Genomic DNA, 13,977 nt, shown 5'->3' with positions numbered 1-13,977 from the left:
GCCATTTTGTTTAGAGGAGTTGGCCAATGGGCATGGGGCAGGGTGAGGACAGCAAAATTCAGAGATTCATTCCACATCAGGGTCTAGTTTTTGTCTTTCTGGCTAGAGGTGAGCTGGAGGGGTTAACTTGGGAATCCACAAGGCTACAAGGAAGGGAAAAACATTCACCCTGAGAAAGTTGTTTGCTTTTTTCTGAGAAAATAAAACATCAGCCCTCAAAGTTCCAATATTTATTTTCATCTGTCCTCAGTCCTCTCCCTGGAAGTGCTTTGAAACAATTGGACAACAATTTCCAGATAAGCTTGCCCACTTCTAGTTTAAGAAGTTTCAAATTCCCACAAACCCAAGAAGATCCTGGGGAAATAAGCTGGTGAGAGAACCTTTTTGAAACTGGGAACTCAAAGTTCACTGTCAGTTAGCCCAGTCCTCACAGAAGAAAGGGAATGAATGATATTTACAGGAAAGGAAACCAGCCAGTGCCACCTCTTATCTCTATCTTTGTCTCAGTATGTGCCAGGCACAGAGATATAAAAAGAGGCAAAAGAGAGTCTCTGCCTTCAAGGAACTCACAATCTAGTTGATAAGAAAACAAGCAAACAAGTAAGTACAATAAGCTACATATAGGACAAATAGGAAAAAATTAAAAGAGGGAAAGCTCTAGAATTAATAGGGACTAGGAAAGGCTTCCTCTAGAAGATGAAACTTAGAGGAAGCGAGGGAAGCTTTTTGGCAAAATAAAGAGGGAGAGAATTCCAGGCATAGGAGACAGTCAGAAAAAATGTTTGGAACTGAGAGAAAAGTTGGCTTTAAAAATAGAGGGTTCAGGGCCAGCTGTGTGGCTCAGTGGATTGAGAGTCAGGCCTAGAGACAGGAGGTCCTAGGTTCAAATTTGTCCTCAGATACTTCCTAGCTGTGTGACCCTGGGCAAGTCACTTGACCCCATTTCCTAGCCCTTACCACTTTTCTGCGTATTGATTCTAAGATGAAAGGTAAGTTTTTTTAAAAATAAAAAATAAAATAAAAATGGAGAGTTCATATTCTGGGTCATGGAATAGTAGACTTGACATTCCTCAGTTCCTTCTAACCCCCCCAAAAAAACAACTCACTAAAACCCCAAAGAGGAATTATATACCAGACATAGAGGAATTATAACTGAATCCACAGGGTAACAAAGAGAATTTTCCAATAAAGTAAAAAAAAAACCCCTCACAAATAATATCTGAAAGCATGAATCTTTGAATTATTCATCACCCTTCTTTCAGTAGGCTCCATACTCCCTGCAAGGACACACAAACCAATCTGCAAACGTACGCTGAGGGCTCAAATTGGGATCCTTTTCTGCCACAGGAACCTTTATTGACAACTTCACCTTTTGCCCACCTCCACTGGCAATAAGTGGCAGACTTAGATTCTGCCCACCCATGTGAGGAGGAATTGTGGGGGAGCATGCTGACTTCTTCCAAGGGCAGCCTCTAGGTTAGGAGTCCCCAAGACTGCAGACTCTTTGCAGAAGAGCTTTTATACCTTCCTTTGTCCCTTAAAAAAGCAGCAAGGGAGAAACTAAGGCAGGGAGCCCAGAAGGAAAAGGGACTGACATTCAACAAAGACCAGTCTTCTCTCCTCAAAGGACACTCAGGGCTAAGATCAAAGCTGATGAAACCTAAAGAGCTGAAGTAGCTTTGCAGTCCAGTTAGCTGGGTGGTAGAGTCAGAAAATATGAAGAAATATAAGAAAAAAAGAGTTAAAAAACCCAAAGATTCCAAGACAAAGAAAACTCAACAAAATCCTATAGCACAACCAGCTGAACCAATAGAGCACATCCTAACACTAGAAGGGAGGATGAACACTAAATCATTAAATCCTCAAAGAGATTACAAACCTATCTTAATCTCACAAGACAGAGTGAATCATGTTAGATAAAACACAGAATCCTATAGAATTCCAAAAGAACATGGAACAGCAAGTTGGTTTAAAAATTGGTTATTCTGGTTAAAAAAATGGTTTGGTTTAAACCAGTTGGTTAAAAAAATGAAATATATTAGATAATAAATTAGAAATTACTATATATCAGATTTTATAGCTCTTCAAGCAGAATTAAAACCTCAGCTAGGAGATTGGAAAAAAATGATCAGATTCAGAGAACATCAATTGAAATAATACATGGGTTACTGCCATTAAATTTTTTCAAAAGAAGCAAAACAGATTAACGAATTTGTAATATGAAAATACAGAAATAGAGTAAAATTTGATAGATGAAACAAAACACAATATTATTATATTAAAAGAATATGCCATCTCTATTCAAGCAGTCATTGACTCTGAACACACAGAGGCAATTTAATAATCATAGTCTGGGGCAGCTAGGTGGCAGGCCTGGGTTCAAATCTGGCCTCACATACTTTCTAGCTAATATGGCCCTGGGCAAGTCACTTAACCCCCATTGGCTAACCCATACCATTTTTCTGCCTTCTTCAATACCACATAGTATTGTTTCTAAGATGGAAGGTAAAGTTTAAAAGAACAAAAAAAAGAAGGATCATAGGTCCCCCAGAAGAACATGACAAATGCAAAACCTACATACCATTTTGGGGGAGAAATATCCTAATCCCTTCCCCCTTATAAGTTTTTTAAGGGGAATTTTGGGAAAGGGAAAGGTTTGAAGAAAGGACCACACAGTTTTATAAACAGTTTATTAAATAAAAGGGAAGGGAAGGGCAAGGGATGGAAATCTAATTTACAATTACCCTCCCTGATATTAATTAACTAAGATGTCCTAATCTAACTAAATCTGACTGCTAAAGGGAACTAACTTTAAGAGGGATTTGGTAAAGGGAAGCCAATCCAGGGCCCTAGGGATTTTCTCACACATGAGGTTCCTCCTTGGGTCCAGCCAGCAGCTCAGAGGGATGACAGCAATCTCCTGTAGAAAATCTACTTTTCTAGGCAGGTTCCAGCAACTGGAATCAGGCAGTAAATCCAAATAGCCAAAGGGAAGAAAATATGGAGTTTGGGTCTACCCCAAACTCAGTCAGGTATTCCTCTGGTCTATCTTGTGAGCAGGAGAGATGCAGCTTCTCCCTTCAATGGAGTCCAGTCACAACTGACACACCAACTGATTTTCCTAATAACAGTCTCTGTGTTCAGCCTCTGCTCCTGGGAGAGTTCTAAGTAGAGTCTTGACCTTGCAACCTCTCATGCATCTAGCTTTGCAGAATCTCTTTACTACACAAGTTAGGTTACTTTTTCCTTAAAAGATACTGAAAATTTTGAGGGCAGCTGGGTAGCTCAGTGGATTCAGAGCCAGGCCTAGAGATGGGGAGGTCCTAGGTTCAAATCCGGCGTCAGCCACTTCCTAGCTGTGTGACCTTGGGCAAGTCACTTGACCCCCATTGCCTAGCCCTTACCACTCTTCTGCCTTGGAGCCAATACAAAGTATTGACTCCAAGACAGAAGGTAAGGGTTTAAAAAAAAAAAGATACTGAAAATTTCCTTAAAATCCTTGATTGACTCAGATGCCCAAAGGCTAGGCTGTGGACATCACTTCCTAGTCTCTGGAAGTACTTTAACGTCATCAAGAAAGCCAATAGAGTTCTGATTCTCCAATCATGATGGACAACTTAGGTAAAGGAGTTTAACTCAGCTCAGCCAACTTGAGGTGTTCTCAAATATGTGCTGGTGAATGTCGATTGATTTTGCATGCCATTTTTTTATGTGTTGGCAAATGTTTTTAACAACTAGCTTTGCAGGGGGAAAAAAGTACTATACCTTTTTCAATTGAATTTTCATTATTCACATTTCCCCAATACTTTCTTGAGTCTATACAATAATCAGAACAATAAACCAAGCTTCTATTTGTAGCATTTTCTGATTTCTGAAGCAAAAATGATCAGATTGAAAATGTAACAAGCATCTCTAGAGAGCTGGTACCAGCTACCTCTAGCACGTCCATAACCATAGATGTCCCCAGTGGCTATCCTTGTTGAATATCCTTCTCTTGCTGTGACGGAGTGAATCTCCTTTTGTTAACCACTGAATGACTTATTGGTTTCTCATTTTATTCCAATAGAGAAGAGAAAATAGAACACCAATTGCAATAATACATAAATCACTTCCATAAAAAAAAACCCTCTGCTTCACACTCCATTACATTAAATGTAGCAATTCCAGACAAGGGGAAGCAGAGTCAAGATGGCAGCTTAGACGTGGCAAAAGTCCAGACCCCTGAAAACCCTTTCACACAAATCAAAAACAATGCTTGAGGGGACAGAAAACCAAATCTAACAACAGGAGAGCTAGGGAACCCTCCTGCTAGACTCAACTTAAAGGTACACCACCCCAAAAGCCTGAGTTCGTGAATACTCAGGGTTAAGGGGAAGGAAGAAGGTCCCAAGACCCCCTCCCCCACCTACAGTGCTGAGCATCCAGCAGTGGCTGGAGTCTGGGTTGGCAAGGATGCCAGTCCAGAGGAAGTACCTTGCTGTGCCAGGCTCAGGGCATTGAACACAGGTAGTGGGGAGGCAACTGGAGAAGTACAGAGAAGGCAGCCACTCACAGCCAAGACACTCCATCTTGCCCCCCCCCTCCAGGTTTTGGCCTCAGGGCACATCCAGCTCTGCAGATCAACTCTTCCCTGGCTTAATCTTATCAATAGGGCAGATTTCAGGGCAGCCTTCAGAGGGCAGGAAAGCTCAAGCTCCAACACCCCTTCCTCATAGACTGCTCTGAGAGCCTTGCTGACTAAACTCAAAGGGTGAAGGCTGCAACCACTACAGGCTACAACCTTGATAACAGGGTGGGAAGCCCAGATCCTTTTCAGCTTCGACTGCCAGCTGGGGAAGATCTGACCTCAGGGCTCATCAATATCATCTGCTTAACCTGGTCAATCAGCAGAGCATAGAAGAAGCCCCTTTACAATAGAATATCCCAAACCCACAGATCCAGCACATAAACAGAGAAGCAAGATTATAGGCAATTACAGGGGAGAAAGAAGGAAAAAAATATGAGTAAAACAGAAAAAGAAAAAAGCGACAATTGACAGCTTCTATCCAGTGTAATAGAAGATAATAAGGGACTATATTTGGTTGGTAAATGATAACTAACAGATCAGGCAGCTATCTTCTCTTTTGCCTACCCTCCCTTCTTCCTGTTTCCTCCCTCTTCCAGCCTCCCTCTTCTTCAACCTCTTCAGCTTCCCCTCCCCCCTTTCTTCTGACTCTGTCTAAATCACTCAGGGTGAGCTATGATATTCAAATGAAATAGTCTTTCTCTTCTTTATCTTGAACAAGGGGTATATTTGGGGAATACAGGAAAGGGTAGAGAATGGAGGTAAGAGAGTTGGGGATTTCCCTATATTACAGGTTGGAGGATATTGAGATAAATGTCTGATAGGTCTGGATTTCAGTCACTATCATGAACAGAGCAAGTCAGAGAGATATCTAGACTATTATCCTTCCTTCTTCTGCCTTCAAAGTCACCAGGCCACCTCCAGCTTGATTTCCAAAGTCCAAGAGAGAAATCATCTCCTTTTTTCCCTGGCACAAGGCAACCAGAACACCCCATCCACAGTTGGTCTGGCTCCAAACTGCCTTTCCCAGTAACATTCCAAATTAGAATCCTCTCATTTGACTGACAGGTCACTATTCAGCCACTGCTTCTGCCTTTTGCATACTTCCCAATTTATCTTTTCCACACCTGGTGATGAACAAAGAGCAAATGGAACAGAGGAGGACCAAGGAATATCAAGCAAAAACACAGAAACTCCAGCAAATTGGACACAGGTTTTGGAAGAACTCAAAATATGATTCAAAAAACAATTAAAGAGAGGCTGAAGAAAACTGGGAAAAGGATTTAAAAAGCAAAACAAGTCATCTGGAAACAGAGGCATATGAGCTAAAACAAGAATATAGTGTCTTGAAAGCTAAAATTAGCCAGCTTGAAAATGAAGCAAAGAAGATGGAAGATAAGGCAAAAAAGATGAAAAATGACCTACAAAGAAAATCAGACCAGAAGGAGTATGACCAAAAAGGCAGGGATGAAATTCAGTCTTTAAAAACCAGAATCCAACAACTAGAAGCAAATGACTTCACAAGGCAGAAAGAATATATAAAACAAAATTAAAAGAATGAAAAAATTGAGAAGAATATCAAACATCTCATTCACAAAATGTCAGACCTGGAAAACAGATCCAGGAGAGACAACTTGAGAATTATTGAACTTCCAGAAGATCATGACAAAAGAAAAAGCCTGGACATTGTGAAGACTGGATTTAGATCTCCCCTGATTGTAACAATGAAGATACTTAGCTCTTCCTTGATTGTGAAGATTAAATTGTAATCCACAATCTAATTTTAGATTTTAATCCCCTCAAAGGTGATAACTCAGTATGTTAAGTAGATCTACCCATTTTAACTACAAAAAGTGAACTAACCAAAAAAAGGTGTTAAGTAACCAAAAAAGGTATAATCTAACCAAAGAAGGTGTGAACTAAAGAGTGGGCAGTCCTGGAGAAAAGCAGCTGCTGTGATTGGTAGATGTGAAATTTAGGGGAGGTGACACAAGAGAAAAAGATCTTTAAAAAGAGGATGAAAGGATAGAAGATAGTTGATTCGGTTCTAGGAGATCTCTGACTGGAGGTTGTACTGGAGGAACTGAACCCCTGGAGGAACTCATGCTGGAAACCTCAGACTACTTTCATTTTAGATGGTCACAGTTGGTGAGTGAATGGCTGACTTAGTGACCCTGCCTTTCTTGGAGGTCTAAACCTCCGAGAAAGGCCCCTCGTCTTGAGATTTTTTTCCTTTGGGGCTTAGAAATTCTAACTGATATCAGAAGAAGCCAGATCCCTCTCTCTCTCTCTGTGTCTCTCTGTCTCTCTGTCTGTCTCTGTCTCTCTCTCTGTCTCTCTCTCCTTTTCTCTCTTCCTTAATATCTTCCCTCTATTGTAAATAAACTACCATAAATTCCATTTTACTTTAGTAATTCATTTTGAGATTTAGAAATTAAATCCCTGGCAATCACCTATATTAAATATTAAGTCCAACCACAATTAAATTTTAACAACATTTTTCTACAGGAAATTATCCAAGAAAACTGCCCCAACATTCTAGAGCAAGAGGGAAAAGTAGAGATTGAAAGAATCCACAGATCAGCTCCTGTGCTTAATCCTTAGTTGACAATGCCCAGAAATATTATAGCCAAATTCAAGAACTACCAGACCAAGGAAAAAATAGTACAAGCTGCTAAGAAGAAGTCATTCAGATACCATGGAACCACAGTTAGGAATACACAGAATCTGGCTGCATCTACACTGAAGGACCAAAAGGCCTGGAATATGATATTCCAGAAAGCAAGGGAACTAGGTCTACAACCAAAAATCAACTACCCAGAAAAACTGACTATATTCTTTTCTTTTAATTTAAATTAATTTATTTAGTCAATTTGTAACATTATTTCTTGGTTACAAGAATCATATTTTTTCCCTCCCTCCCCTACCCCCACCCTTCCCGTAGCTGATGCACAATTTCACTGGGTATTACATGTGTCCTTGACCAAAACCTATTTCAGTGTTGTTGGTGTTTGCATTAGGATGTTCATTGAGAATCTACATCCCCAACCATATCCCCTTGACCCATGTATTCAAGCAGTTGTTTTTCTTTTGTGTTTCTGCTCCCACAGTTTTTCCTCTTAATGTGGATGGTGTTTTTTCTCATAGATCCTCCAAGTTGTTCAGGATCACCGCATTGCCACTAATGGTGAAGTCCATTACATTTGATTATACCATGGTGTATCAGTTTCTGTGTACAAAGTTCTCCTGGTTCTGCTCCTTTCACTCTGCATCAATTTCTGGAGGTCATTCCAGTTCACTTGGAATTCCTCCAGTTTATTATTCATTTGAGCACAATAGTATGCCATCACCAACATATACCACAATTTGTTCAGACATTTCCCAATTGAAGGGCATCCCCTCTTTTTCCAATTTTTTGCCACACAGAGAGCACAGCTATGAATATTCTTATACAAGTCATTTTCCTTATTATCTCTTTGGGGTACAAACCCAGTAGTGCTATGGCTGGATCAAAGGGCAGACAGTCTTTTAGCGCCCTTTGGGCATAATTCCAAATTGCCCTTCAGACTGGTTGGATTAATTCACAATTCTACCAGCAATGCATTAATGAAAACTAACCATATTCTTGCAGGGGAAAGTATGGTCATTTAACAAATAGAAGGATTCCAAGCATTTGTGAAGAAAAGATCAGACCTGAACAGAAAATTTGATGCCTAAACACAGAACTCAAGAGAATCACTAACAGGTAATTAGGAAAGGGGGAAAAAAGACAAAACAACAAAACAAAACAAAAAACACCTTTTTTTAGGGACCCAATAATTTAAAATGATTTGTATTTGTATAAGAAAAGATGATATTGGTAACTCTTAAAAATTGTTATTATCACCTGGGTAGCTAGAAGAATTATACTTAGAGGGAACAGTGACAAACTTTATAGGATGAAATATCAAGATATATATATATATATATTATATATGTATGTATGTATGCATAAATATATATATACATATATATATATAAAACTAGAGGTAAAAAAAGAGGTTAATACTAAGAGAAATGGGAAAAGAGACAAAATGGGGTAAACTTATATTTTATAAAGAACTGCATGGCGGGAGTGGGGGAGAACACCAATACACTGGAAGGATAAAGAGGTTAGAGACAGGAACATTTAATTCTTATGTGCATTGCAATTGACTCAAAGAGGGAAGAACAATTAGATCTATTGGAACAGAGAATTGATTCACACCCTATAGAGAAGTAGAAGGGTAATAAACAGACTGGTGGGGAGGGAAGCAATACAAGGGAGGGAGAGTGTGTGGAGTAGTCTAAAAAGACCCTAAAGAAAAATAAGGGGGGAATAAGAAGGGGGGGAAGGGAAGCAAAATAAGGGTGGGAATTAGGGAGGCTGAGTAAAAATAAAACACTGGTGTAGAAGGAAATAGTGAAAGAAGAAAAGGCAGGACTCGGAGTAGAAATTAAAATGTTGGGAAATACACAGCTGGTAATCATAACTCTGAATGTGAATGGAATGAACTCACCCATAAAATGCAAGCAAATAGCAGAATGGATTAGATACCAAAATCCCACCATATGTTGTTTACAAGAAACACATATGAGGCAGGTAGATACACACAGGGTAAAGGTAAGCAGAAGAAGCAAGATCTAGGGCATCAACTGAGAAAAAGAAGGCAGGAGTTGTAATCATGATATTGGACAAAGCCAAAGTAAAAATAGATCTAATTAAAAGAGGCAGGGAAGGCAATTACATCCTGATAAAAGGAAGTATAGACATGAGGAAATATCAGTACTCAACATGTATGCACCAAATGGCATAGCATCCAAATTTCTAAAGGAGAAACTAGTGGAGCTCAAGGATGAAATAGATAGTAAAACTATACTAGTGGGAGACCTGAACCTTCCTCTATCAGATCTAGATAAATCCAAGCAAAAAATAAATAAGAAAGAGGTAAAAGATGTAAATGAAATCTAAAAATTAGAGTTAGTAGATATGTGGAGAAAAATAAATATGGACAAAAAGGAATACACCTTCTTTTCAGCAACACATGGTACATTCACAAAAATTGGCCATGTACTAGGGCATAAAAACATTGCAAACAAGTGCAAAAGAGCAGAAATAATAAATGCAACCTTTTAAGATCATAATGCAATAAAAATAATAATTAGTGAGGGTACATGGAGAGGCAAATCAAAAATTAATTGGAAATTAAATAATATGATTCTCCAAAATCAGTTAAAGAACAAATCATAGAAACAATAATTGCATTGAAGAAAATGAGAATGATGAGATAAGTTAAAACCTTCCCAATAGGATCAGGAGTGAAACAAGGATGCCCATTATCACCTCTATTATTTAACATTGTACTAGAAACACTAGCAGTAGCAATTAGAGAAGAAAAAGAAATTGAAGGTATTAAAATAGGCAATGAGGATACCAAGCATTCACTCTTTGCAGATGGTATCAACCAAAAAGCTAGTGGAAATAATCAACAACTTTAGCAAAGTTGCAGGATAGAAATTAAACCCACATAAGTCATCAGCATTTCTATATATTTCCAACATATCTTAGCAAGAGTTAGAAAGAGAAATTCCATTTAAAATCACCCTAGACAATATCAAATACTTAGGAATCTATCTGCTGAGACAAACACAGGAACTATATGAACACAACTACAAACACTCTCCACACAATTAAAACTAGATCTAAATAATTGGAAAATTATTTTTTCGTCATTGTCATGGGTAGGATGAACTAACATAATAAAAATGACAATTGTACCCATACTAATTTACTTATTTAGTGCCATACCCATCAAACTACTAAAAAGCTTTTTTTACTGAATTAGAAAAAACCATAACAAAGTTCATTTAGAAGAACAAAAGATCAAGAATATCAAGGGAAATAATGAAAAAAAATGTGAATAAAGGTGGCCTAGCAGTACCAGATCTTAAACTGTACTATAAATCAGTGGTCACCAAAAACAATATGGTACTGGTTAAGAGACAAAAGGGAGGATCAGGGGAATAGACTTGGGGTAAATGACCTCAGCAAGACAGCATGCGATAAACCCAAAGATCCCAGTTTTTGGGACAAAAATCCTCTATTTGACAAAAACTGCTGGGAAAATTGGAAGATGGTATGGGAGAGATTAGGTTTAGATCAACATCTCACACCCTACACCAAGATAAACTCAGAATGGGTGAATGGCTTGAATATAAAGAAGGAAACTATAAATAAATTTGGTGAACACAGAATAGTATACTTGTCAAATCTTTGGGAAAGGAAAGATTTTAGAACTAAGCAAGAGTTAGAAAAAATTACAAAATGTAAAATGAATAATTTTGATTACATTAAATTTAAAAAATTTTGTACAAACAAAACCAATGTAACCAAAATCAGAAGAGAAGAAACAAATTGGGAAAAAATCTTTATTTAAAAAAAAAACTCTGAAAAAGGTCTAATTACTCAAATTTATAAGGAGCTAAATCAATTGTACAAAAAATCAAGTCATTCCTCAAATGATAAATGGGCAAGGGACATGAATAGGCAATTTGCAGATAAAGAAATCAAAACTATCAATAAGCACATGAAAAAGTGTTCTAAATTGCTTGATCACAAGCTAAATTGCTTGATCACATGAGTTGATGGGGATATGATTAGGGATGCCGACTCTAAACGATCACCCTAGTGCAAATATCAATAATATGGAAATAGGTCTTAATCAATGATACATGTTAAACCCAGTAGAATTGCATGTGGGCTGTGGGAGGGGAGTGTGGGAAGGGGAGGGAAAGAACATGATTCTTGTAACCATGGAAAATACTCTAAATTAACTAATTAAATAAAATTTCCCAAATAAATAAAATTTAGCAATTCTACTGACAAACACATTTTTAAAATGGTCAGGAGAGACCTTCAGATATAAAGAAAATGTAATTCAAATAATACAGAATTATTCCACACCCATTAGAAATCACAGAGGGGGCAGCTGGGTAGCTCAGTGGATTGAGAGCCAGGCCTAGAGACGGGAGGTCCTAGGTTCAAATCTGGCCTCAGCCACTTCCTAGCTGTGTGACCCTGGGCAAGTCACTTGACCCCCATTGCCTAGCCCTTACCACTCTTCTCCCTTGGAGCCAATACACAGTATTGACTCCAAGACAGAAGGTAAGGGTTTAAAAAAAAAAAAGAAAAGAAATCACAGAAAGGAATGGGATAGTACATATATATATATATATATATATATATATATATATATATATATATATAATTTTATTGGTGTTTTCTGTTCTATTTTGTACCCCATTACTTCCCTTTCCTGAGAGCCATCTCATATGATTAATCATATATTTTTTTAAGAAAGAAAAAAACAAGCTGGCACATTTGATCAATACATTGAGAAAGTCCAAAAACATGTGCCGTATGGGTGCAATACTTGTGGACTTTCCCACTCCATGAAGGAGTGGGTTGGGAGTGTCTTCTCATATTTCTTCATTTGAGTCCTACTTGGTCTCTATAATTTTACCTTTATTTACCTTTATTTAATTTTAATTAATTAATTAAGACTTTCTCCATGGTTACCCGATTTATGTTCTTTCCCTCCCTTCTTCCCTGTCCCCTCCCAGAGCTGACAAGCAATTCCACTGGGTTATACATGTATCATTGTTAAAAACCTGTTTCCATGTTATTCATATTTGTAATAGAGTGATCTTTTAACGCCAAAACCCCAGTCATATCCCCTTAAAACCATGTGATCAATCATATTATGTTTACCTTTAAAAAAGAAAAACTTTACTTTCTCTTTCATTCTAAGAAGAATGGCAAGGCCTTGACAAATGGGGTCACACACAACTCCAGGCCTGGCATTCTATCCACTGTGCTATCTAGCTGTCATGTTATATTTACTTTTTATTTTGCCTAATTTTATTTATATTGACTTCTTTTTTAAATGTTTTAAATTTAAAATTTTTAAATTTATATTGACATATTGATTTATATCTACTAATTTTTTAAACATGCACTTGTTCCTTCTGTTTACATTGTTGTAGTTACTGTGTATGCTATTTTCTTGGCTTAGCTTATTTCACTTTTCTTGGTATTTATCACACATATTTGTTTTTAAAATTATTTATTTATTTATTTTATTTATTTATTAAGATTTTCTATGGTTCCATGATTCATGTTCTTTCCCTCCCCTCCTCCCACCCCTCCTCCTATAGCCAACGAGCAATTCCACTGGGTTTTATATATGTCATTGTTCAAAACCTATTTCCATATTATTAATATTTGCAATAGAGTGATCATTTAAAGTCAACATACCAACATACGATTTTTTATAACACAATAATATCCATTACATTTATGCATCCCAGTTTGTTTAGCAATTCCCTAATTGATGAGTATCTGCTTTGTTTCCAATTCTTAACTATTAGAAAAAAGGATTGCTATAAATATTTTGGAATATTTTATGATTGATGAGGTTATTTTCCTCATCAATGGTTTTCATGCAATATAAGTCCCGGAATGAAGTCTTAGGCTCAAAGGATATGGACACTTTAGCGATTTTATTTGCATAATTCCAAATGGATTTCCAAAATTGTATTATTTTATAGGTCCACCAACAATGTATGAGTTTGCCTATCTTGCCCCACTCTCTCCATCATTGACTCTTGCCATTTTTTGTCATTTTTAGGGTCTGAAATAAGCTTCAGTGTTGTTTGGTTTTGCATTATTCTGTTATTAGTAGTAATTTGGAGCAGCTTTTCATGTGCTTGTGAATACTATGCACTTCTTCCTTTGAGGATTCTTCCTATCCTTTGACTATCTATTGGGGAATGACAATGTCAAATATAGTATATGTATGTATACATATATATGTATATATATATATATATATATATAATATATATGAATTATTTCTATACCAAACCTTTATTAGAGAAATTTGGTTTTTTAAAAAGATCCCCTGGGGGCAGCTGTGTGGCTCAGTGGATTGAGAGTCAGACCCAGAGATGGGAGGTCCTAGGTTCAAATCTGGCCTCAGACACTTCCCAGCTGTGTGACCCTGGGCAAGTCACTTAACTCCCATTGACTACTGTAACCATGAAAATATGGTTTGCCAAGACTGTGATTGCCAAAACTTTAAAAGTTTCAACCAACCTGTAAAGATAATTTTTAGTGTCTTGATTTAAAATCTAAAATTAAGTGGTCGCCATGGGAAAATTCCCAAATATGAAAATACCCAAGTCAGCTGGGTTTTATGGAGATTTTAATTAATACAAATATAGGAATTAAGGGAAGGAGAGAGAGAGAGAGAAAGAGAGAAAGAATAGCCAAGCAGTAGGAAAGGGCCTAGGCCAAATGGCCTAGGTATAAGCCTAGGGAGAGTAAGTCAGTC

At 37.5% G+C, this 13,977-nt stretch overlaps 1 long non-coding RNA gene across 1 annotated transcript in view; it reads left to right on the top strand.

Annotated features, from left to right (window-relative positions):
• LOC130453881 (uncharacterized) overlaps nt 1-13,977 on the top strand; it is a 70,645-nt gene that overhangs the window by 2,048 nt on the left and 54,620 nt on the right. Inside the window, exon 2 of the long non-coding RNA XR_008911525.1 lies at nt 8,196-8,309. This is a non-coding gene — a long non-coding RNA (uncharacterized LOC130453881). The remainder of the gene's footprint in view (nt 1-8,195; nt 8,310-13,977) is intronic.

This window comes from Monodelphis domestica, chromosome 4, assembly GCF_027887165.1.
Source record: "Monodelphis domestica isolate mMonDom1 chromosome 4, mMonDom1.pri, whole genome shotgun sequence".
Taxonomy (NCBI): domain Eukaryota; kingdom Metazoa; phylum Chordata; class Mammalia; order Didelphimorphia; family Didelphidae; genus Monodelphis; species Monodelphis domestica.
The sequence above is the reverse complement of the archived record's forward strand: the minus strand, read 5'-3'. Positions and strand labels throughout refer to the sequence as shown.